This window comes from Aristolochia californica, unplaced genomic scaffold, assembly GCF_029961685.1.
Source record: "Aristolochia californica isolate CCGP_79_NKW_82.1479 unplaced genomic scaffold, dmAriCali1.0.hap1 SCAF_5, whole genome shotgun sequence".
Taxonomy (NCBI): Eukaryota; Viridiplantae; Streptophyta; class Magnoliopsida; order Piperales; family Aristolochiaceae; genus Aristolochia; species Aristolochia californica.
Genome location: NW_027182214.1, coordinates 11802280 through 11824407, shown reverse-complemented (window position 1 = coordinate 11824407; position 22128 = coordinate 11802280). Strand labels below are relative to the sequence as shown.

General features: G+C 34.0%; 1 pseudogene; it reads right to left on the bottom strand.

Moving 5' to 3' along the window:
• LOC137965257 (transcription termination factor MTEF1, chloroplastic-like) overlaps positions 1-21880 on the bottom strand; it is a 39776-nt pseudogene extending 17896 nt beyond the window's left edge.
• Positions 21881-22128: the final 248 nt, after the last annotated feature.

The window sequence follows — 22128 nt, the reverse complement described above, 5'->3', positions numbered from 1 at the left end:
GTTTGTTGTTTGTTTGTTCCTTCAAGTTTTGATTTTTCAAGATGGCTTTCACTGGGACTTGGAGAAGTGTAGGACTGTTTACATTGTTGATATGTTATTTTCTGATGGTGTGACCTATCACAAGACCTGCTTCAAATGTAACCATTGTGGAGGCCCCCTAATGGTTAGTATTTTTGTATTAGGATCACGGATAAGTTTTTTTATTTTTCTAATTTTTCTGGCTAGAAGTGTTGTATTGTTGAAATTAGTATGACCCATTTGAATAAGCTTTTGAGCAAAACCTGACATGAATTATATTTGTTGTATATATTTTTATTTTTCATTAATTCCGCTGATGATGTATATCTTTAGATGAGTAACTACTCTTCCATGAATGTTACTGCAAGCATCATTTTGAATAGCTCTACTGCAAGCCTAATTTTGAATAGCTCATCAAGGAGACATGAAATTTTTCCAAGAATTTCCAGCGTGAGGATTTATGCTCTTTCCCTACATGGGTTTTCTCATACTTGAGACCGATTCTCTCTCTCTCTCTCTCTCTCTCTCTCTCTCTCTCTCTCTTATGTGGGTATTTTTCTCATGTGTACAGTTTTATGACTTTCTAGATAGAAAACCTTTTGAAAAGTCTAATGATCTGGTAGGTTGTAACATTATTGTCTGCAATGGATTTTTTCTTCACTTTGCTTCTCTAGAATGAGTCTGGTACGTCAGGGAACTTTTCCCCTGGCGATCACTTTACTCTGAATTTCTTACAAGGTTTCAGAATCAACCTCAACTTTTACTACACAAGTGAACTACTATCTTTTCATCAGTTTTGGTTTCTTCGACCAACTTTACATGATCAAATTTTCTTTGGCTAACAATGCCTGCACAAACATCTCTTACAATCACTAGAGGTACATTACATCTTTAAATATACATTGGAAAGAAAGTTCACCTATCAATTTAAATATCTCCTAGGCACTTTTTCAATTTGTTGTAGAACAATATTGATTATTATAAGAGGTGTCACATCAGGATACTAACTCTTTGTTACGAAATTCTTCAAAAAAACTCTTTTGCTACAAATTTTCATGGCAATGGGAGTATTCTGGATTTTGATTCACATTCTAGATTTGTTCACAGTCTGAATTCAAGTTGCATCTAAGCTTCACTTGATGTTGAACTTCTAAATGCAAGGGGTTGTTGTTTATAGTAATTATGAATTCTTTTGCCATCCAGAGATATTTGGATGAGAATGGAGATAAGTTAATATTCTGTATACAATTTGAATCTAACTTAGTTTCCCTTGATATTGGACTTCTACATGCGAGGGGTTGTTGTTCACGGTAATTATTAATTATTTCGACATCCAGAGATATTTGGCTGAGAATAGAGAAAAGATAGTATCCTGCATACTGTCATTTTCCTTTCCTACTCTCTCGTGTCACTGTTTCTTACCTTTCTGGAAAAACAAAACCGGAAAGGCAGCTGCATGTTGTTACAAGGACAACACATATCGATGCATCCTTATGAACTTAAATGATCCAATGACGTCTTATACAGATTGATGGAATTCTTAAACTCATTACTTAAAATGGGCTCAAAATGGATGGAACTATGGCTCAGAGCTTCTTTAACAAAACCATCCTTAGCATATGATTCCATCATATATGGTCAATTTTTTAGTAAAACTCTCTTAAATGTAATTGAAACTATTAAGGATATCATGATTGTGTTTTTTAATATTTAAATTTATTTATTTTTTTATTATTTTAAAATTTATAGACAATTGAGAGAGGCATCCTATCCTTTCCAATAATGGCCAAAAGAGGAGACTCCTTCCTTGCCCAAGGAAAAACACTCACCTTATTTACTCTCTCATCCTTATAGTCAGGCTTGAGGGATAAGGGAAGAAGAGGAAAAATAATCATTCTAGATCATGTCTAACTATTCAATACTTTGTTTAACGATGGAGCTACATTTATTTGCCAACTTTCCAAGATATCATAATGTGAGTTTTATGAGATCCAAATTTTCTTCGATGTTTGTATGCCTGACTCGCCAATCGTCTTGACACCACCTATAAAAGCATTGCTACGGTAGAAAAACCAACGATTAGGGTTTTCTTTTTGTCACCCCTCCTACCATCCAAAAGCATCATCACCCACCAGTTATGTGTTGGATTCCACCATTTCCAACAAGAATCCTCCTCCTTTCCTTTGGGAGCTTCAACACTTTGTTCTACTGTTAGATGTCTGAAACCTCCTTGCCTGATGCTGCCTAGTCGCAGACCATATATGAGTTGTCCTCCTCCGCCATTGTCACAACTATTGACATAGAGTTAAATCTCATCCATATTTCAATGATAACAAAACTTAATAGTGTCAACAATTAAATTATCATTTCATATATTTTTCCTTTAAGAGATATAAAAATCAAGGACTTTGTAAAAGAACTTGCATAAGCACCTCTGTTAAGTTGTGGAGCCTAAGTAACGCCTTATATTGAGTTGATCGAAGTTCAAACTTCGCGGTAGTTTGGGAATTTCACTTTTTTAATCCGGTTGCCTTAATTTTCTCTTTATAATTGAGCGACGCCACTATTAAGGTTTTATGATCTTAACCCGAGGAGCATCTCGAGTTGCAGCCCGAGAGGTTAGAAGGAAACACCTGTAAGTGTATGATTTTTCTTGTAAACTATTTCATCTTCATAGTGGATTACTGCAGCTACGAAAGATAGGACGTAGTCTCACCTTGAGGTGAACCTGTATAAATCTTTTTGTTTGTTTTTTCGTGCTTTTTTTTTTTCCTTCTTTCGCGTTTATTATTATTGTTCTTGTTAGTTTGGAATTAGGGCACTAGTTCCTAAAAGTCCCCTCTGGAAAGCCAAAGGATAAAAATTCCTCTTTGAAGTGCAAATTACTCTTTTGAAAAATAATTAACAAAATTATGTTTGAACAACCCAAAAAACAAATATTTTTTATCTTCTCATACATTTAGCTTAGTGAGTAATAACTCGTAGCTTTCAAATATCTATACAAAAAGCAATAATTAGTAATCAAGAGTTTTGTAATTAACAAATTATTGATTAAATATTATTTTGGATTTGAACCTTTCTTTTTTATTTTATTTTTCAAGAAAAAGGCAGTTGAATCTTTCAAGAACAAAAATATACCATCTCTATTCTTTTTTTCTTTATATTTTCCTTCAATATTTTCTTAAATTATCGTATGTACGGAAATATTATGCAATTCATAAGGAAACAACCTTGGACTACAATAAGGTTAATGCCTAGCCTTATATCTCTCACATTCACAAAATATCACCAACGAGAGAAAGCCTCAGCAATCAAGACTAACAATGTTTAGATTCATTTCCTTGTGACTCCAGTGTCTAATTTGCAAAGTATTGTCCTTATCTAGTTATAGCAAAAACCAGGCTGGTCTCCTATGCAAATCAACTAAAACTCAAAAAACAAGTTTTTTCAGGATTGGTTATAGTATGTGAAAGCTTTCATTCATGAGCTGGTCAACAGAGAGAAGGAGAGGAGGAAGTTCTCTGTTGTGTTTGGTTTGTGCTCCCTTTTATTGTTATTATTTATTACTAATTTGGAACAAATACTTCACTAAATTTTGATTATAGAGCATCCTATTAGAAAATTCAACAGTGTCATATTTGAAAGTTATCTTTAAAACAAATCGATATCAATATGTATTTCCTAAATTTTGAGTGGGTGTTTTCAACATAAAATTTTTTTTTTTTTTTTAGAGTTGCATTAATAATATCATGTGCATATTTTATATTAATATTCGGGAAATTGGAAAACCCACATTGGACAATGTACTATTTCAAGTATACGAAACATGCAACTAGTGGCTTTCAACCTTCATTTTAGTTGTTTTACATCGGCATGATATTTGAAAATTTGAAATGTAAAATAATTAAATATAAATAAATAAAATTTACTAAGAAGTCATTATTTCTATCAATTTTAATATTTATTACTAACTTGTATTTAGTTAATATATTTAAAATATTGAAGTAAAACATGATTATATTTTATACTAATGTAAATAGGTTTAAAACTAAATAAAGTTATAAATTGAAACTCTAATTATAAACTAATTTTATTAAAATATTAAAATTTAAAATTAATTATTTATAAAAAAATTTTATAATTTAAAATACATTTTTTAAATTTAAAAAATATTTTAAAATAATTATTTTAATTAGTTATAAACTGAACTCATTATTTTAATAATTTAAAACAATAAATATATTTGCATTACACTTTAAAAATTAAAAAATTAAACAATGTTTTATTTATACTATAATTATAATCTCATATTATAGAATCTTCTATAATAGAAAGAATGTATTATTATTTAAAAGTATAAAAAAGCCATTATTTAAATGATATAAACACAATCATTTAGTTGAACTAATTGTATATTTTTATAATATTATATTTATAATTTATTATTATCATATTAATATAAGTAAAACGAGTGTGTTAATTTAAATAAAGTGAAATATATTTCACTTTAATCCAATAAATTTACTAATTTAACTTAGTAATATAACTTATCCTTAAATTTTTATTGTCGAAAATAGAGAATCAACTTTTTTTATTCAAATAATGATTACTAAAGTTATTATGTTCATATATCATTTTACAGATTTTTTATAATAATAAATAATTATTTATTTTAAAATTTATTAAAATTTCAGTGAAATTATTAAATTTTTTTCTTGTATTAGGTTTTCGGTAGTTGTTTAATGTGCGTTACACACGCTTTCTTTCTTCAATCTTCGTCGCTACGGAAAGGAGCCATCGGGTGAGAAGGGATGGGACCCCGATCCATTCTACGGACTCTCCTTCGCCCTCACCACTCACCGCTCTTGATATTAATAGGGAACATTAAAAAAACAAACGTAAAATATTAAATTTCTAAAACATATTAATCCTAACGGGAACATTATAAATACCTTTTCTTGATGAAATCCTTTTATTTAATTTTCTTCGTCTTTAATGGCCGCCGTCTTCGAGGGCCTGGCCTCCAATCCTTCTTCCTCCATCAACTTCGCCTCCCTGCCGTCTCTCAACTGGGCCAATCACACCCGCTTCAGGTTTCCCAAATGTAACCCCAACCCTGATTCCAACTCCATATCCCTTCCCCCAATCACTCACGTCTCTCTCGTTTTTCACTCTGGCAAACACTGCCACACTTCGCCTCTTCCGACGGACAGCCCTCCCTCCGTCAACTCAGCTCATGTGCCATGACAAGTGGCGCAACGTTTTCAGGCGCAAAACACTACCAAGGACGCCGACGAGGATGAGGAGCTTAGAGTGACCGCTTCACCTCTTTCACTGCCTCAGGTCACTATGACTGAGGGGCTTAGCTCCGCCGCTAGGTGGAGAAGAGTAGAAAATTGGAGATACGTAGGTTATCGATTTCGCTGTCGAAGGAGGAGATTGAAGACGATATATGGGCGCTCACCGGATCCAGACCTTCGAGGTGGCCAAAGAAGAGACCCAGAAACCTATAGAAGAAATTGGATTTCTGAATCTACGCCATTGGAAGCTGGCACTCCCATTGGGGCACGGGCGACGTACTCACGTGACTATCCACACCTATCACTTCACAGCATTTTAGCAACCGCCTTTCATCATATTCGAATATAAAAACCCCAAACTCCTAAGAATCACACCTGAACGTTAAAAACCGCTTTGTATATCTCTCCTTCCCTCCCTCCCTCTCTCTTTCTCTCCTAATTCCTGCCGTTTTCAGAAACTGGGGATTCTTGAATCTCCATCGACCCTCCCCTCTCCAGCCATACCTTCCGTTGTGTAGATTCTGTTCGGTTGATTACAACAAGTTATTGATGTCAATGAAGTATTTCACTTTTTCATAAATTCAACAATTAGGTTTTTTCAAACAACGGAAAAAGGGACGTGTAGGGGATTTAACTGAGTGTTGACTCCTAATTAAGAAGTCATTTCTTTAAAAAATATAGCACATTACTCATGATTGATCGATCTATTACTTTACAATGATCTAAGATTGTTAGGTTAGCTTTATGTAAAAGGGGAAAATGGCTTGTTTGGCTCGCATAAATATCCCACCGCACGTTCACTTGAGAATTTAATGAGCATTTGTTATGCTCCTCAAAAGTCTTGGATCCTTAGGTCATTTGCATCTTCAACATGTTTCATGCATGCATATTCAAATTTAAAACATGTTAAGATCTATTAGAAATCTCTTTCATATAAAATTCCAAGCCATTAGGGGTTGTCCAATTGGAATTTCCCAAACATGGATAACAAAACTTTAGTGTTCATTTGTTGTGTGTGAATAAATTTTCTTTACTTACATTTATTATTTCTTTAATTTTTTTGCATACATAAACTCAAATTTTTTCATTTTGCTGTGATCTATTTGCCTTATCTCTTTGTTTATGAGAAAAAGGGTGAGTAAAGACTATAATTTGGATATAAAAGCAAATATTGAACATCTAAAATGGAAATACACAAATGCAGAGAGAGATAATTCTAAAATTTCTCCATAATTTATGGGGATGTTAACTCTTTTACTTTTTATATATTAGGTTTTGCAAACAAAGAAAAAGGAGCGATCAGGGGATTCGACTAAGTGTTGGCTCCTAATCCATAAGTCATTTCTTAAAAAGAAATATAGCTCGTTACACATGATTGATCTATCAATCACTTTACAATGATTTATGATTGTTAGGTCAAGTTTCTGTAAAAGGGTAAAAATGGCTTGTTTGGCTCATATAAATATCTCACCACACGTTCACTTGACAATTTATTGAGCATTTGTTGTTCTCCTGAAAAGTCTTCGATCCTTAGTTCATTTGCATCTTCAAGTTGTTTCATTGATGCATATCCATATTATAAACATGTGAAGATCAAATAGAAATCTATTTCTTGTACAATTCCATTGTATTAGGGGTTGTACTAGTGGAATTTCCCAAATATGGATAACAAAACTTTTGTTCTCATTTGTGGTATGTGAATAAATTTTTGTTACTTACATTTATTATTGTTTTAAATTTTTTACATACATAAACTATAAAATTTTAATTTTTTTGTGATCTATTTGCCTTATCATTTTGTTTACGAGAAAAAAGGGAGAGTGAAAACTCAAGTTTGGCTAGAAAACAAAAATTGAACATCAAAAATGGAAATTCACAAATGTAGAGAGAGATAATTCCAAGAAGTCTCTATAATCTTTGGGACTGTAAAATCTTTTAGTTTTTATATATTAGGTTTTTCAAACATCGAAAAAAAGAGGAGTCGTAGATCTAACTGAGTGTTGACTCCTAATCCATAAGTTATTTCCAACAAAAATATAGGTCACTCGTGATTGAGTGATCAATCACTTTACAATGATCTATGATGTTCGGTGAGCTTTTTGTAAATGGGTAAAAAATGGCTTGTTTGGCTCGGTGAATATCCCACCGCACGTTCACTTGAGAATTTAATGAGCATTTTTTTGTTCACCTTTAAAGTCTTTGATCCTTAGGTCATTTGCATCTTCAACAGGTTTCATGCAAGCATATCCATATTTAAAACATGTTAGTATCAATTAGAAATCTCTTTCTTATACAATTCCAAGCTATTAGGGGTTATACTAGTTGAATTTCCCAAACATGGATAACAAAACTTTCGTGTTCATTTTTGGTGTGTAAATAAATTTTCTTTACTTACATTTATTTTTTTTATTTTTTTTTGCATTCATAAACTCAAAAATTTTCATTTTCTTGTAATCTATTTGCCTTATTTTTTGTTTACACGAAAAAATTGTTGGTGAAAACTCAAGTTTGGATATAAAAACAAAAATTGAACATCTAAAATTGAAATGCACAAATGTAGAGAGACATAATTACAAAAAAAATCTCAGTAATTTTTTGGCATTGTAAACTCTTTTAGTTTCTATTTATCAAATTTTACTAACATCCAAAAAAGGGGCGAGTAGGTGATTTAGCTGAGTTTTGACTCCTAATCCATAAGTCATTTCTTACAAAAATATAGTTCGTTACTCATGATCGATCGATCAATCACTTTACAATGATCAATAGTTGTTAGGTCAGCTTTATGTAAAACGGGAAAAATAGCTTGTTTGGCTCACATAATTATCCCACCGCACGTTCACTTGAGAATTTAATGAGCATTTGTTGTGCTTCTTAAAAGTCTTGGATCCTTAGGTCATTTGCATCTTCAACATGTTTCATGCATGCATATCCATATTAGAAATCTCTTTCATATAGAATTCGAAGCCATTATGGGTTGTCCAATTGGAATTTCCCAAACATGGATAACAAAACTTTGGTGTTCATTTGTTGTGTGTGAATAAGTTTTCTTTACTTACATTTATTATTGTTTTTAATTTTTTGCATACGTAAACTCTAAAATTTTCTTTTTGTAGTGATCTGTTTGCCTTATCTCTTTGTGTATGAGAAAAAAGGGTGAGTGAAGACTCAAATTTGGATATAAAAACAAAAATTGAACATCTAAAATGGAAATGAACAAATGCAGAGAGAGATAATTCCGAAATGTCTATGTAATTTATGGGGATGTAAATTCTTTTAGTTTTTATATATTAGGTTTTGCAAACATCAAAAAAAGGGGCGGGTAAGGGATTTGACTAACTGTTGACTCCTAATCCATAAGTTATTTCTTAAAAAAAAATATAGCTCGTTACACATGATTGATCGATCAATCACTTTACAATGATCTATGATTGTTAGGTCAACATTTTTTAAAAGGGGAAAAAATCGCTTGTTTGGCTCATATAAACATCTCATTGCACGTTCACTTGACAATTTAATGAGCATTTGTTATTCTCCTGAAAAATCTTCGATCCTTAGTTCATTTGCATCTTCAAGTTTTTTCATACATGCATATCCATATTAAAAACATGTGAGGATCAATTAGAAATTTATTTCTTTTACAATTCCAAGCTATTAGGGGTTGTACTAGTGGAATTTCCCAAATATGGATAACACAACTTTTTTTTTAAATGTGGTATGTGAATAAATTTTTGTTACTTATTTATTATTGTTTTTAATTTTTTGCATACATAAACTCTAAATATTTTATTTTTTTGTGATCAATTTGCCTTATCTTTTTGTTCACGAGAAAAAGGGAGAGTGAAAATTCAAGTTTGGATGTAAAAAAAAAAATTGAATATAAAAAATGGAAATGGAAAAATGCAGAGAGATAATTCAAAAATGTCTCTATAATCTTTGGGATTGTAAAATCTTTTAGTTTTTATATATTAGGATTTGCAAACATAGAAAAAAGGGAGGAGTCATAGATTTAACTGAGTGTTGACTCCTAATCCATAAGTTATTTCCAAAAAAAATATCGGTTGTTACTCAAGATTGAGTGATCAATCACTTTACAATTATCTTTGATGTTAGGTGAGCTTTTTGTAAATAGGTAAAAATGGTTTGTTTGGCTCAGGTAAATATCTCACTGCGCGTTCACTGTAGAATTTAATGAGCATTTTTTGTTCTCCTTTAAAGTCTTTGATCCTTAGGACATTTGCATCTTCAACATGTTTCATGCATGCATATCCATATTTAAAACAAGTTAGGATCAATTGGAAATCTCTTACTTATACAATTCCAAGCTATTAGGGGTTGTACTAGTTGAATTTCCCAAACATGGATACCAAAACTTTGGTGTTCATTTGTGGTGTGTGAATAAATTTTATTTACTTACATTTATTATTGTTTTTAATTTTTTGCATACATAAACTCTAAAATTTTCTTTTTTTTTGTGATCTATTTGCCTTATTTTTTGTTTACACGAAAAAATGGTTAGTGCAAACTCAAGTTTGGATATAAAAACAAAAATTGAACATCTAAAATTGAAATGCACAAATGCAGAGAGAAATAATTACAGAAAAGTCTCTGTAATTTTTATGCATTGTAAACTCTTTTAATTTCTATTTATCAAATTTTGTAAACATTGAAAAAAGGGGTAAGCAGGTGATTTAGCTGAGTGTTGACTTCTAATCCATATGTGATTTCTTACAAAAATATAGCTCATTACTCATGAATGATCGATCAATCACTTTATAATGATCAATGATTGTTAGGTCAGCTTTATGTCAAACGGGAAAAATGGCTTGTTTGTCTTGCATAAATATCCCACTACATGTTCACTTGAGAATTTAATGAGCATTTGTTGTGCTCCTTAAAAGTCTTGGATCCTTAGGTCATTTGCATCTTCAAAATGTTTCATGCATGCATATCCATATTCTAAACATGTTAGCATTAATTATAAATCTCTTTCATATAGAATTCCAAGCCATTATGGCATGTCCAATTGGAATTCCCCAAACATAGATAACAAAACTTTGGTGTTCATTTGTTGTGTCTGAATAAACTTTTTTTACTTACATTTATTATTGTTTTAAGTTTTTTGCATACATAAACACTAAAATTTTCATTTTGTTGTGATCTATTTGCCTTATCTCTTTGTTTATGAGAAAAAAAAAGGTGAATGAAGACTCAAATTTGGATATAAAAACAAAAATTGAACATCTAAAATGGAAATGCACAAATGCAGAGAGAGATAATTCCAAAATGTCTCTATAATTTATTATATAATGTTTTGCAAACATAAAAAAAGGGCGAGCAGGGGATTTAACTGAGTGTTGACTCCTAATCCTTATGTCATTTCTAGAAAAAAAATATAGCTCGTTACACATGATTGATAGATCGATCACATTACAATGATCTATGGTTGTTAGGTCAACTTTTTTGTAAAAGGGGAAAAATGACTTGTTTGGCTTGTATAAATAAATCACTGCTTGTGCACTTGAGAATTTAATGAACATTTATTGTTCTCTTGAAAAGTCTTCGATCCTTAGTTCATTTGCATCTTCAAGTTGTTTCATACATGCATATCCTTATTAAAAACATGTGAGGATCAATCAGAAATATATTTCATGTATAATTTGAAGCTTTTAGGGGTTCTACTAGTGGAATTTCAGAAACATGGATAACAAAAGTTTTGTGTTCATTTGTGGTCTTTGAATAAATTTGTGTTACTTACATTTACTATTGTTTTTTATTTTTTGCATACATAAACTCTGAAATTTTCATTTTCTTATGATCTATTAGATTTATTTTTTGTTTACATGAAAAAATGGTTACTGAAAACTCAAGTTTAGATATAAAAAAAAAAATTGAACATCTAAAATTGAAATGCACAAATGCAGGAGAGATAATTACAAAAAGTGACTCTAATTTTTAGGCATTTTAAACTCTTTTAGTTTTTATATATCAAAATTTTCAAACATTGAAAAATGGACGAGCAGATGATTTAGCTGAGTATTGACTCCTAATCCATAAGTCATTTCTTACAAAAATATAACTTGTTACTCATGATTGTTAGGTCAGCTTTCTGTAATAGCGAAAAAAATGGCTTGTTCGGCTCGTATAAATATCCGACCCCACATTCACTTGAGAATTTAATGAGCATTTGTTGTTCTCATTAAAAGTCTTGGATCCTTAGGTCATTTGCACCTTCAACATGTTTCATGCGTGCATATCCATATTCAAAACATGTTAGCATCAATTAGAAATCTCTTTCATATAGAATTCGAAGCCATTAAGGGTTGTCCAATTGGAATTTCCCAAACATGGATAACAAAACTTTCGTGTTCAATGGTGGTGTGCGAATAAATTTTCTTTACTTACATTTATTAATTTTTTTAATTTTTTGCATACGAAAACTCTTAAATTTTCATCTTGTTGTGAACTATTTGCCTTATCTTTTTGTTTACGAGAAAAAGGATGAGTGAAAACTCAAGTTTGGGTATAAAAAAGAAAATTAAACATCTAAAATGGAAATGTACAAATGCAGAGAGAGATAATTCCAAAAAGTCTCTGTAACTTTTAGGGATAGTAAACACTTCTAGTTTTTATATATGAGGTTTTGCAAACTTCGGAAAAAGGGGGGAGTAGGGGATTTAACTGAGTGTTGAATCGTTACTCATGATTGATTGATCAATCACTTTACAACGATCTATGATTGTTAGGTCACCTTTTTGTAAGAGGGGAAAAATGGATTGTTTGGCTCGCATAAATATCCCACCCCACGTTCACTTGAGAATTTAAGGAACATTTTTTGTTCTCCTTAAAAGTCTTGGATCCTTAGGTCATTTGCATCTTCAACATGTTTCATGCATGCATATCCATATTTAAAACATGGTGGGCTCAAATAGAAATCTTTCTTATAAAACTCCTAGATATTAGGGGATGTACTTGTGGAATTTTCCAAACATGGATAACAAAACTTTGGTGTTAATTTGTGGTGTGCAAATAAATTTTCTTTCCTTAAATTTAATGATTGTTTTTTAATTTTTTGCATACATAAACTCTAAAACTTTTATTTTTATCAATTTTCCTTATGTTTTTTTACGAGAAAAAAGTGAGAGTGAAAATTCAAGTTTGGATATAAAAACAAAAAATGATCATCTAAAATGGAAATGCACAAATGCAGAGAGAGATAATTCCAAAAATTCTCTGTAATTTTTTGGTATTGTGAACTCTTTTAGTTTTTATATATTAGGTTTTCAAAATATCGAAAAAAAGGGGAGTGGGGGATTTAACTAAGTGTTAACTCCTAATCCTTAAGTCATTTCCAAAGAGAGTATAGGTCGTTACTCATGATTTATCGATCAATCACTTTATAGTGATCTAGGATATTAGATGAGCTTTTTGTAAATGGACAAAAAATGGTAAGTTTGGCTCGGGTAAATATCCCACTGCACGTTCACTTGAGAATTTAATGAGCATTTTTTGTTCTCCTTTGAAGTCTTTGATCCTTAGGTCATTTGCATCTTCTGTATGTTTCATGCATGCATATCCATATTTAAAATATGTTAGAATCAATTAGAAATCTCTTTCTTATACAATTCCTAGCTATTAGGGGTTGGACAAAATTTTGTGAGTGATTGGTTTGGTAAGAATGTCTGCAACTTGGTTCTTTGAAGATACATGCTGGAGAGATAAGATGCCGGCAGTGAATTGTTCTCGTATGACGTGGCAATTTATTTCTCTATGCTTAGTTCTCTCATGAAAGACTGGATTTGATGTGATTTGAATTGCAACCTGATTATCACAACATTGATTCATAGGAGCTCCTATGTAAAAATCCAGTTCAGTTAGGAGAGATGTGATCCATAGGAGTTCACTGACTGTGTAAGCCATGGCTCTGTACTCTGCTTCTGCACTAGACCTTGCAACTACATTCTGTTTCATGCTTCTCCATGTAACCAAGTTTTCTCCAACCATCGTATGATATCCCGTAGTAGATTTTTTGTCATTCGAGGATCCAATCCAGTCTGCATCTGAGAATCCTTCGATGTTGAAGTGTCCATGATTTTTATAGAGGAGCCGTCTTCCTGGTGCTCCTTTCAAATATCGTAATATTCGTTCTAGTGCTTAGCAATGACTAAGTTGTGTTTTGTGCATATATTGACTTACCACGCTGACTGCATATGAAATATTTGGCCTCGTTACACAGAGATAAATAAATCATCCCACCAATCTTTGATATTTTTCGACTTCTACTTCTTCTCCAGTACATGCACATAATTTTGTATTCGAGTCCATAGGAGTTTCTGCTGGTCTACATCCCAAGTCTCCTTCAGTAGGTCAGGGACATACTTCCTTTGAGATAATATAATTCCATGTATGGATTGTAGTACTTCAATACCCAAAAAATATTTGACCAGTCTGAGATCCTATGTCTTGAATTCAGTACATATCCTTTCTTTTGTCTTTTGGATGCCCTCGTGATCATTGCCAGTTATAATAATGTCATCAACATATACGGCTAGAATTACCTTGCCCTTCACGTGTCTTTAATATAGACAGAGTGATCTCCAAAGCATCTGCGAAATCCAGCCCGTATGAGTGCTTGGCTAAATTTTTCAAACCATGCACGAGGCGACTATTTTAGACCACAAATAGATTTTTGTAGTTGACATATGGACTCCCCCTCAACCACATACACAGGTGGTTGCTGCATATAAATTTTCTCCTTTATATCCTCATTCAGAAAAGCATTTTTGACATCAAGTTGATTGACTTGCCAGGAAGAGTTAGCTGCCAGAGATAATAACAAACGTACCGAGTTTAATTTAGCCACTAGAGAGAAGGTTTCTTCATAATCAATGTCATAACACTGTGTATAGCCTTTAACAACAAGGCAAGCTTTCAACCGAGCCACAGACCCATTCGGATTGTCTCTCACCGTAAATACCCATTTGCGACTGACGGGTTTCTTATCAGAAGGAAGTGGGACGAGAACCCATGTCTAATTTTCATAAAGGGCCTGCATTTCTTCATCCATAGCCACCTTCCACCCTAGATGTTTGAGAGCCTGCTGATAGGACTATAGTATTGGTACGAAGGAAATAGCAGATAGAAATTGACAACAAACAAGGGATAGACGATGGTGAGACGCAAAGTTTGTTATGGGATGAGAAGTAGAAGGCATGGTGCATGATCTGGGCTCTTTCCTAACAGCAATAGGATGAGTATCATATTCTGGGCCAAAAAATAATCGAAGAAGATGGACTTACCTCGGTAGGATCCGTCAACTCAGTAGATGTGGTGTCAGCCAGTGTTTCTGGGGGCTGAGTAGTTTCTGCAACATGGGGCACAATCGATCGAGGAGAACCTTGTACTGAAGATAAACTTGGAGGAGCATTATCGGAATAATATGGAGAGTCTTCAAAAAATGTGATATCCCTAGACACAAGTAAACGCTGAAGAGAGGGATTATAGCAAACATAACTCTTATGTGTGTGAGAGTATCCTAAGAAGATACACTTCACATATTTGGGATCAAGTTTACTGTGTTTTGGGGAGGAAATATGGACAAAACATTGACAGTTGAAGACTCTCAAGGGCAGTGAAAAAGGATCATCATCAGGTAATAATAGAGAGTAGGCAGATTTTTTTACCAATAACGGAAGAGGGTAATTAGTTTATAAGAAAACATGCGGTAAGAACTGCATCCGGCCAATAAAAGTATGGAACTAGCATGGCATATAGTAAACCCTCAAGAATAAGACAATTCTTCCGTTTGGCTACACCATTTTGTTGAGGGGTGTAGGCACATGATGTCTGATGAATAATGCCATTTTCCTGACAAAACGAGTCAAGATCTTTGGATGTGTATTCTTTGGCATAATATGACCTAAAGACTTTAATTTTTTTCCCAAACTGAGTGAGTACCATTGCATGAAAAGATTTAAATATCAATGGTATTTCAGAAAGCTCTTTAAACAAAAATAACCAAGTGGTATGAGTGAAGTCATCAATGAATGTAATAAAATATTTTGCTTGAGAAATATTGGAGACACTCAAGGGTCCCCATACATCAGTATGAATTAACGAAAAAGAAGAAAAACTTTTAATTTCTGGATGAGGTGAGTATGTAGACCTCTGATGTTTACTCATTTGACATGCTTCACAACGAAGGTCCGACCGTGCTTTAGGAAAAATATGATGAAGAGATTGGGCGGACGGATCTCCCAACCAGTTGTATCATAACCTGGTTTTAGTGTCACAGGTGGAAGCATTATTTATTTGTGGCACATCTAGGTAGTAGAGCCCCCTTGTTCACGGTCTCCACCAATCACCCACTTCATTGTAAGATCCTGAAACACACATGAAATGGGTGAGAAAGTGATAGAACAATTAAAATGTTTGGTAAACTGATTAACCAATAAAAGATTCAAAGGGAAAGTAGGAACGAAAAGGATATAAGTGAGCAGAAGTGATGGTGTAACAGAAGTGGATCCTTTCCCTTGAACTTTAGTTTGTGAACCATCAGCAATGGTAACTAATTTGTGTGAAAGAAATGGAGAAACTGAGGATAGTAGATGTATGTTACCTGTAAGATGCTCGGAGGCTCCTGAGTCAACTATCAAGGATGAAGGGCAGGCAAAAAACATACCTGAAGCGGTGGTGGCAGCGGTGGGTGAAGAAGTACATGGGCATCATGGTCTTCATTTTTTAGAATAGTTCATAGTCTTCATTAGTAAAAGTATGCTTTGCAGTTGTTGTGATAGACTGCTCTACCTTTGTATCACTCACTAAGACTTGGTTAGCCTTATTCTCATTAGCTTTATAACATCTTTAGCGAGAGTGGCCCAATCTACCATATATAGAACATTCGTTCAGGTGCAAGCATGTATCTCTATTGTGGCCATATCCCTTACAATGGGTGCATTCCTTCTCATCTGTTCGGTCAAAACCAGTCCTTCCACATCTTCATCTTCCTCCTCTATAAAATCTGCCTCGGCCTCGGCCTTGGTCAGATGGTGTTCCCCTATGTCTAGAGTACCTAGTGGATTGTATTTCAGTAGAAGAGGGAGAAGTGTATGGAATACGAGAAGTGTAGCACACACATCATCAAAAGCCGGAATCGTGGAAGAGCTATGTAGGTGAGTCTTGGCAACTTCAAGATGTAGTTTAATGTTAGCTAGGCATATGGTACTAATCAAGGTCTCTTTTTGTTTATGTTGAATAGAGATATCTGTAGAGGTTGGTTAGGCAAGTTTCCATTCTTGAAGAAAGCCTCGAAAACGGGCAAAATATTCATGTATATTGTCTCCTTGTTGGGTGGTAAGCATCCATTGTGAAATATCATATGGCCTTTGTAAGTTGTTGGAACATGAATACAACTTGGCGCATGTCTCCCAAATTTGTTAGCCGTCTCTAGATGAATGATATTATTGGAGACATGTTCCTCCATACTGTTGATAAGCCAACTAATAACCAATGTATCCTCCGTTAACCATTTGGTATAGAATATATCATCTTCATCAATATATGGTCCACGGTTGGTGAAAATGACCAACTAGGTTCTTTCCAATAAGCAACCGGCGAACCGATGTGGACCAGTTCATAAAATTTGATACCTCACATAATGGTACAGTGGTGATTTTGAGAATGTCACTCTTGTGACTTATATTATCTTCAGCCCTAGTAGGCAAATCTAGTAAAATAGTTCTCCAATCAAGTAATCCAAATATGACCATGTGGAAGGCTTTAACCAACTTGATTAATGGAGATGCTTAGAATAACCACTAAGTAAGTAATTTTAATGGATAATGACTAGTAAAAGGCTCAAAACCATCCTTCTTTATCCAGGAATCTTGTTCCCACATATTTAAAAAAAAATATGCACTGGTCTCGGTCGAAGTATTGTGCCAACCGACAAAAACTGCCTTGCTAATCTCTTCTAATCAAAGATAATCCAAGATGCATATATTCTCATAATTTCATAATATGAAAACATGCATAAGGACATCTCTAAACCACCTCTTAATACCGAAACCAGTAGAATAAAATTAATAATATCAGAAATAAATACTTATCTCTTGAGCTTCAATCTTGCTTCATAAGGAGCCTTCTATGAGCAGCTTTTAATCATATCTTCATAGAGCATAATGGGGATCCTAAATTGGTAGTTTTGATACCATGTTGAATTTAGGACCCCATGAATAATACCTCGAGCAAGGGGAGAGAGAAAGAAAAAAATGAAAAAGAGAAGAGCTCTCAGGTATAGAGAGAAGAGAAGGAAAATAAAGGATAGTAGAGAGAAAGCACTTCACACAAGAGAGAAACAAAAACTAAGAAACTTGCTTGATATTTCCGAGTTACAATCACCCCTATTTATAGTTGAGGAGGTGATAGAGTCCATGTACAATTAACTTTAGGACTCCTAATTACATTGCAACTAGAACTCTCTAAGATAAGCCTATTATGATTAGATTACATTATCTATTTAAGACTAATTTAACTCAACTACAAACACCTTCTTTAAGGACGTGAATCAAGCTAGAGAGCCAGCTCTTGGTCTTATCTTGTGGGTCCCACATGATCTTCCAGCTCATATAGATATAGATACCAGCTCGTGGTATCCTTGTGGGTCCCACTTGATATTCAAATCTTCTATTTAATTCCAACACATGTTTCTTATCTCTTAGCAAGAGACACTTTGTATGAGGACTCTTGTTGACACCTCTCGAGCTCATGGTGGGTCCCACCAGCTTGTGGGGCAATGGTGGGTCCCACATTGTAACAAACTGAGTATTGACTCCTAATCCATAAGTCAATTTTTATAAAAATATAGTTCGTTACTCATGATTGATTGATCAATCACTTTACAATGATCTATGATTGTTAGGTCAGCTTTTTGCAAAAGGGGAAAAATGGCTTGTTTGGCTCGCATAAATATCACACCCCACGTTCAGTTGAGAATTTAATGAACATTTGTTGTTTTGCTTAAAAGTCTTGGATCCTTAGGTCATTTGCCTCTTCAACAAGTTTCATGCATGCATATCCATATTTAAAACATGTTAGGATCAATGAGAAATCGCTTTCTTATACAATTCCAAGCTATTAGGGGTTGTACCAGTGGAATTGTACAAACATGGGTGCATTATTTCTTTGTGGCACATCTAGGTAGTAGAGCCCCCTTGTTCACGGCCTCCACCAATCACCCGTTTCATTGTAAGATCCTGAAACACACATGAAATGGGTGAGAAAGTGATAGAACAATTAAAATGTTTGGTGAACTGACTAACCAATAAAAGATTCAAAGAGAAAGTAAGAACGAAAAGGATATAAGTGAGCGGAAGTGATGGAGTAACAGAAGTGAATCCTTTCCCTTGAACTTTAGTTTGTGAACCATCAGCAATGGTAACTAATTTATGTGAAAGACATGGAGAAACTGAGTATAGTAGATGTATGTTACCTGTAAGATGCTCGGAGGCACCTGAGTCAACTATCAAGGATGAATTGGAGGTAGAAAACATACCTGGAGCGGTGGTGGCAGCGGTGGGTGAAGAAGTACTTGGGCATCATGGTCTTCATTTTCTGGAATAGTTCATAGTCTTCATCAGTAAAAGTATGCTTTGGAGTGGTTGTGATAGACTGCTCTACCTTTGTATCACTCACTAAGACTTGGTTAGCCTTATTCTCATTAGCTTTATAACATCTTTAGCAAGAGTGACCCAATCTACCATATATAGAACATTCGTTCAGGTGAAAGCATGTATCTCTATTGTGGCCATATCCCTTACAATGGGTGCATTCCTTCTCATCTGCTCGGTCAAAACCTGTCCTTCCACATCTTCTTCTTCCTCCTCTATAAAATCTGCCTCGGCCTCGGCCTTGGTCAGATGGTGTTCCCCTATGTCTAGAGTACCTAGTGGATTGTATTTCAGTAGAAGAGGGAGAAGTGTATGGAATACGGAGAAGTGTAGCACACACATCATCAAAAGCCGGACCCGTGGAAGAGCTATGTAGGTGAGTCTTGGCAACTTCAAGTTGCAGTTTAATGTTAGCAAGGCATATGGCACTAATCAAGGTCTCTTTTTGTTTATGTTGAACAGAGATATCTGTAGAGGTTGGTTAGGAAAGTTTCCATTCTTGAAGAAAGCCTTGAAAGCAGGCAAAATATTCATGTATATTGTCTCCCTGTTGGGTGGTAAGCATCCATTGTGAAATATCATATGGCCTTTGTAAGTTGTTGGAACATGAATACAACTCGGCGCATGTCTCCCAAATTTGTTAGCCGTCTCTAGATGAATGACATTATTGGAGACATGTTCCTCCATACTGTTGATAAGACAACTAATAACCAATGTATCCTCCTTTAACCATTTGGTATAGAATATATCATCTTCATCAATATATGGTCCACGGTTGGTGAAGATGACCAACTAGGTTCTTTGTGATAAGAAACCGACGAACCGATGTGGACCAGTTCATAAAATTTGATACCCCACATAATGGTACAGTGGTTATTCTGAGAATATCACTCTTGTGACTCATATTATCTTCAGCCATAGTAGGCAAATCAAGTAAAATAGTTCCCAATCAAGAAATCAAAATATGAACATGTGGAAGGCTTAACGAACTTGGTTAATGGAGATGCTTAGAATAAACACTAAGTAAGTAATTTTAATGGATAATGACTAGTAAAAGTCTCAAAACCATCCTTCTTTATCCAGGAATCTTGTTCCCACATATTTAAAAAAAAACAATATGCACTGGTCTCGGTCAAAGTATTGTGGCAACTGACAAAAAATGCCTTGATAATCTCTTCTAATCAAAGATAATCCAAGATGCATATATTCACATAATTTCATAAGATAAAAACATGAATAAGGACATCTCTAAACCACCTCTTAATATCGAAACTAGTAGAATAAAATTAATAATATCAGAAATAAATACTTATCTCTTGAGCTTCAATCTTGCTTCATAAGGAGCCTTCTATGAGCAGCTTTTAATCATATCTTCATAGAGCATAATGGGGATCCTAAATTGGTAGTTCTGATACTATGTTGAATTTAGGACCCCATGAATAATACCTCAAGCAAGGGGAGAGAGAAAGAAAAAAATGAAAAAGAGAAGAGCTCTCGGGTTTAGAGAGAAGAGAAGGAAAATAAAGAAAGTAGAGAGAGAGCACTTCACACGAGAGAGAAAAAAAACTAAGAAACTTGCTTGATATTTCCGAGTTACAATCACCCCTATTTATAGTTGAGGAGGTGATAGAGTCCATGTACAATTAACCTTAGGACTTGTAATTACATTGCAACTAGAACTCTCTAAGATAAGCCTATTATGATTAGATTACATTATCTATTTAAGAGACTAATTTAACTCAACTACAAGCACCTTCTTTAAGGACGTGAATCAAGCTAGAGAGCCTGCTCTTGGTCTTATCTTGTGGGTCTCACATGATCTTCCAGCTCATATAGATATAGATACCAGCTTGTGGTATCTTTGTGGGTCCCACTTGATCTTCAAATCTTCTATTTAATTCCAGCACATGTTCCTAATCTCTTAGCAAGAGCCACTTTGTATGAGGACTCTTGTTGACACCTCTCGAGCTCATGGTGGGTCCCACCAGCTTGTGGGGCAATGGTGGGTCCCACATTGTAACAAACCGAGTATTGACTCCTGATCCATAAGTCATTTCTTATAAAAATATAGTTTGTTAGTCATGATTGATCGATCAATCACTTTACAATGATCTATGATTTTTAGGTCAGCTTTTTGTAAAAGGGGAAAAAATGGCTTGTTTGGCTCGATAACTATCCCGCCCCACGTTCACTTGAGAATTTAATGAACATTTATTTTTCTACTTAAAAGTCTTGGATCCTTAGGTCATTTGCATCTTCAACAAGTTTCATGGATGCATATCCATATTTAAAATATGTTAGGATCAATGAGAAATCGCTTTCTTATACAATTCCAAGCTATTAGGGGTTGTACCAGTGGAATTGTACAAACATGGATAACAAAACTTTGGTGTTCATTTGTGGTATGCAAATAAATTATCTATACATACATTTATTATTTTTTTAAATTTTTTGCATACATAAACTCTAAAAGTTTCATTTTGTTGTGATCTACTTGCCTGATCTTTTTATTTTCAAGAAAAAAAGGAGAGTGAAAAATCAAGTTTGGATATAAAAACAAAAATTGAACATCTAAAATGGAAATGCACAAATGAAGAGAGAAGACTTAAAATTTGCAATTGGATGAGACGTAGTACAAGACCATGTTTCCTTTCGTAACGTAATTAGCCGAGTATCAAATTCAGGCCCAAACATAAGAGGAGTAGAAAGACTTACCCCAGGTGGATTGGACAACTCCTCAGGTGAGGGGATGATGGGTGCTTCAGGGGGTTGAGTAATATCTTCATTATATGGCACAATCGGGCTTGGAGTGGTAGGAGGAAATCTAAACTCTGGAGGAGCCTCATGTGAGGAGTTGAAGGAAGTGTCTTCAAAGAAAGTCACATCCCGAGATACCATCAACCTCTGAAGTGTAGGATTATAAAAAATATATCCTTTTCTAAGTTTGAGAATACCCCAAAAATATACGCCTCAGAGACCGAGGATCAAGTTTAATTTTATGTGGTTAAGTATCATGAATAAAACATGTGCAACCAAATACTTTAAGAGGAAGAGAAAATGGATCTTAACTATGAAACAAAACAGAATACGGAGTTTGATTTTGAAATACTGATGAAGGTAACCTATTGATGAGAAAACATGTTGTA